At 40.2% G+C, this 5,222-nt stretch overlaps 1 protein-coding gene across 1 annotated transcript in view; it reads left to right on the top strand.

Moving 5' to 3' along the window:
- Positions 1–282: 282 nt before the first annotated feature.
- The window catches only part of LOC122540016 (proto-oncogene Wnt-3), a 91,044-nt gene continuing 86,104 nt past the window's right edge, over positions 283–5,222 (top strand). The window contains exon 1 of the mRNA XM_043675303.1: positions 283–333. The gene's annotated coding sequence lies outside the window, so the exon portion shown is untranslated. The remainder of the gene's footprint in view (positions 334–5,222) is intronic.

The raw sequence follows: 5,222 nt of genomic DNA, 5'->3' as shown, positions 1-5,222 counted from the left end.
ATGTATTTTTAAAACATTGTGGTAAAGCTCGCAGTTTGGTATCTGATTAAGTACGTCTTTTTAAGTAGTGACTGGGATGGCCAAAGCCATGGTTTGATCATTTGACTCTCTCGCCTTCATACGGTTTGCACACTCCAGACAAACACAAAGTTGACCATTTTGACAGTAGCTCATTTCTCGGCATCTTGCTGCTATCACTGACTCCGGAAGTGGGCTTGTTCACCGCAGAATTATTACAGTAACACCCTCCAGAACGAGCGAGCGATCCCTACAACATGACAGCGTCGGTCAACGTTCCCACGGGTGGCCGAACTCCGATCTAAACAGTCAGTGGTTAGTACCAGTTTGGCCCCGTTGTAAATTCTGATTGTTTCAAAACTGCTGTTCCCAGCAGCTCCTGAGGTGATATAAAAATGGGCGTGCTTTTAATGCCTGGGGTTATTTATCTAAAAAAAAATCTTGGGGCAAATGCATAATTTAGGAAAGCAGCGAAGGCAGCCCTCCCTCGCTGTCAGTAATGTAAAATTGTCAGAACACATCCGCAATGTAAATCTCAAAGCCAGAGGTGCTGATTGAGGATTCATTCCTGAAATGGTGCACCCAGGAAAGACATCCCGCTGGCACGCCTCTCTATAAGAGAGAGATTACCCCGGGCCACGTTGTACCATATTTTATGATCTCCTTGATTTAGTTTTATTAGCCAGAGCACCATTTCCTAAATCAATCGCACTGGTATGCTCATATTAAACATCAGCCATTCAACCAGAAGATTGGCTAAGGCGTGCATTGTACATTAGGTAATATCTGCACCGTCTCTTTCTGTGGGCAGTTTACAAATGTTCACTTTGTCCCTAGAATCCTATCTTAATTCCCTGGTGTGTCGCTTTCCTTCTATAATAGGTGGGAATTTGTTCTTAAATCCAATGTCTTAATGACTGAAGGCCAACCAATTAGAGTCCTCACTGTGTCATAATAAAACTGAGCCCATGTTGATCCAACAAAAGCCTCCAACTGTTTTGTAAACCTTCCTGGCCTCCAGCCTGAGCTGTTCTTCAGCATAGCCAATGTTTACTGAGTAATGCATGGGCTGGTAATAGACTTCAGAACTGAATTAGGATCTGTGCTGATTTATCTAGTCAAACATTTAAGCGAAATTGGTGTATCCATGTATGTTTGATATCAGTACTCGTTAAATAAAATGATACTTTAGTGATACTTATGTGTACCTATTAGATACTTATGTGTCAGATATGTATCTGGTGTATACATGTCTACATGGTGAGTGCAAGAGAGATAACTATTATGTTTGTTTTTGTTTATGCAGTTACAGACAATGAACAGATTACTAATGATTTTATATGAACCCTGATTAGATTGGAAAGACATTTCTCAGATTTGTTCATTCCCCATTAACCTTGAGTTTTCCCTTCTCCATGGCATGACTCGAGGCTGGGGTTTTGGTGGTTTGGGGAGTTGGGGTCAGGAATGGTAGCGAAAGGGGTTGGACATTACAGCTTCAAGTCATAGTAGCCTATCTATTGTGAAGAAGGTCAGGTTTAATGAATTATCGGTATTTCCTGCCTGACAATTTTATTCATTCTTATGTTTTAGAGAATGGGAGGATGTATCACTGATATTTATATGTTCTATAAATATCAATTACTTGTGAGGATAAGTATACATATAACACTTGGTGTTACCTGATGTTGAAAAGCAGAGAAAGGGGAAGCAGGAAAGCAGGGCATACTTTCTGTTGGAAGATCTGGTTAAAGTTTGGCATTCAGCAGTTCTTGTTCTAGCCATTGCACTTTCCATAACTTCAGCAAGTCCTTAAATTATTTTCCTCCTACTTCCCCATCCTCTACTCCTTTAATATATTGCCACCGGCATTGCTAGCCTACTCATCTGATCCTACCCATTACCAGCCTCCTCCTTCCGGTTTGAACTTGCTATCCTCATCTCTCCATTCTTCGTTGTTCGTCATTTTATTTTTAACTTTCCTTCCATTTCCTCTTACTCTTTCTTGCTTGCCCTGAGGGGCAGCTGACAGAGTCCACATTTCTACACAACACATGTTGAATCTCTCTTATTCTCTTGGTCTCTCTTATCTATTTTCTTTTAATAAATCTTTTGTTGGTTTCACTATTCAATGCACTTGTTTTGTCCAAATCAAGACATGATATGGAAAGTTATGCTATCTGCTGGATGTCTTGAAACACATAAAGGTGGATAAATCTCCGGGACCTGATCAGGTGTACCTAGAACTCTGTGGGAAGCTAGGGAAGTGATTGCTGGGTCCCTTGCTGAGATATTTGTATCATTAATAGTAACAGGTGAGGTGCTGGAAGACTGGAGGTTGGCTAACGTGGTACCACTATTTAAGAAAGGTGGTAAGGACAAGCAAGGGAACTATAGACTGGTGAACCTGATGCTGATGGTGGGCAGGTTGATGTATGGAATCCTGAGGGACAGGATGTTCATGTAATTGGAAAGGCAAGGACTGACTAAGGATAGTCAACATGGCTTTGTGCATGGGAAAACATGTCTCATGAACTTAATTGAGATTTTTGAAGAAACAAAGAAGATTGGTGAGGGCAGACCAGTGGACATGATCTATATGGATTTCAGTAAGGCATTTGACAAGGTTCCCTCTAGGAGACTGATTAGCAAGGTTAGATCTCATGGAATACAGGAGAATTAGCCATTTGGAAACAGAACTGGCTTGTAGGTAGAAGACAGGGTGGTAGAGGGTTGTTTTTCAGACTGGAGGCCTGTGATCAGTGGAGTGCCACAAAGATCGGTACTGGGTCCACTACTTTTCATCATTTATATAAATAATTTAGATGTGAATGTATGAGGTGTAATTAGTAAGTTTGCAGATGACGCCAAAATTGGAGATATAATGGACAGTGAAGAAGGATACCTCAGATTACCACAGGATCTTGATCAGATGGGCCAATGGGCTGAGGAGTGGCAGATGGAGTTTAATCCAGATAAATGTGAGGTGCTGCATTTTGGGAAAGCAAATCTTAGCAGGACTTATACACTTAATGGTAAGGTCCTAGGGAGTGTTGCTGAACAAAGCTACCTTGGAGTACAGGTTCATAGCTCCTTGAAAGTGGAGTCACAGGTAGATAGGATAGTTAAGAAGGTGTTTTGTATGCTTTCCTTTATTGGTTAGAGTATTGAGTAAAGGAGTTGGAAGGTCATGTTGTGGCTGTGCAGGACATTGGTTAGGCCACTTTTGGAACATTGCGTGCAATTCTGGTCTCCTTCCTGTCAGAAGGATGTTGTGAAACTTGAAAGGGTTCAGAAAAGATTTAAGGGATGTTGCCAAGGCTGGAGGATTTGAGCTATAGGGAGAGGCTGAATAGGCTGGGGCTGTTTTCCTTGGAGCATTGGAGGCTGAGGGGTGACCTTATAGAGATTTATAAAATGATGATGGGCATGGATAGGATAAATAGACAGAAGCTTTTCCCTGGGGTGGAGGAGTCCAGAACTAGAGGGCATAGGTTTAGGGTAAGAGGGGAAAGTTACAAAAGAAACGTAAAGGGGAACCTTTTCACACAGAGGGTGGTACGTGTATGGAATGAGCTGCCAGAGGATGTGGTGGAGGCTGGTACAATTGCAACATTTAAAAGGCATCTGGATGGGTTTATGAATAGGAAGGGTTTTGAGGGATATGGGCCAAGTGCTGGCAAATGGGACTAGATTAGGTTGGGATAGTTGGTTGGCATGGATGAATTGGACTGAAGGGTCTGTTTTTGTGTTGTATATCTCTATGATTCTATGACTCTATGCTACTTCCCAGTTTCTCTTTCCATCCCAATCTATCATTTATGGATGAAGTATCTGGGATTTTTATTCAGTGTAGGAAAACTCAGAATTTTAACCTTCACTGATTTTAAAAACTGCTAATTGATGATTTCTTGAAAGAGTATTGAGTGCCTCATTGGGAAATGATTATGCAGTGTACTGAAATTACAATTCTAATTTCAAAATGAGACCTATCAGTTGAAGTTAAATGTTGCTATTTTAACAATGGCTACAGAAATGTGACCCAGAAAATATAAGAAAGGAAGGGTTTGTACATAGAAAGCATACACACACTTAAGATTGGTCAGATGTAGATATGTGTGGCTATTTACCTATCCCTTATCCTCATTCATGTTGGTATTTGTGTATCATTATCTCTAAATGCACAAGTATTAAAGGGGCATAGATACCCATGCTTTTGTGGATATGTTCATGTGTCTATGTAAACATGTGTCCATTAAATCCACATGTACAGAAATGTGTGTGCATGAAATGCACGTATGTCTGTTTGTATATATCTACTGTATCTATATGGTATTATACAGTATGTATAAGGTCAGAGAATGGGGATTCTGTCACCTTTCTCTGTTGCTTATGTATTAATGATATCAATCCTCAGTCTATTATATATCTCTTCCTCTAACAACTTCCCTTTCTCCTTCTCAATCTAATTCTTAATTTTGTTTCCATGTTTCCTCCTCTTATTTGTCTTCCTTCTTCTTCCTTTGAGACGGAAGTTAGAGGAAGGCACAGAGTAGCCTAACAAAAATGGACACAATTATTGCTGCAGCCTACAATTTCTGTTAAGAAAATGTATATCTCTGATACTGTCTTCCTAAGCTCCCTGCCTAGCATGTTGTACTTCCCTGTTGCCCTCTGTGACTGACCACCTTGTATGTTGGCTATTGTCATTTCCTTACAATCCCAGAATAGCACACTTACCACTGAACAATGCTCCCCCTGCCTCTTGCAATGCTCCCCCTGCCTCTTGCAATTCCCAAAACTTCCAATTCATTTTCTCTTAAATTAGCTCACCCTTAATTCCTTTTCACCCAGATCTCCAATATTTCAGCTCACACTACCTTAGCATGTCTAAGATAAGGGGCCACAGAACATTGAACACATACTCTGAATCTATTCGCCACTATTTAAAAATCTACTGTCCACTTTCATCAAAATGCTTTGACTTGAACTTAGGAAACAACAAAATGATATTCAATCGCTCTCACTCTCTTTCTTTCTCCTGCCTCATAGATGTCAACAATTGAAATATTTGCATTTCTAGCTACCAATAAAATCAGATAAGGGATTGCTGTTAACATCGCAATTCTTCAGAAAAAATGACCTACAGTTTAGAAAATGAAATATTCATTTCTTTCTCTCAGTTTAATACATTTTCTAAAGTA

This window comes from Chiloscyllium plagiosum, chromosome 33, assembly GCF_004010195.1.
Source record: "Chiloscyllium plagiosum isolate BGI_BamShark_2017 chromosome 33, ASM401019v2, whole genome shotgun sequence".
Lineage (NCBI taxonomy): Eukaryota > Metazoa > Chordata > Chondrichthyes > Orectolobiformes > Hemiscylliidae > Chiloscyllium > Chiloscyllium plagiosum.
The sequence above is the reverse complement of the archived record's forward strand: the minus strand, read 5'-3'. Positions and strand labels throughout refer to the sequence as shown.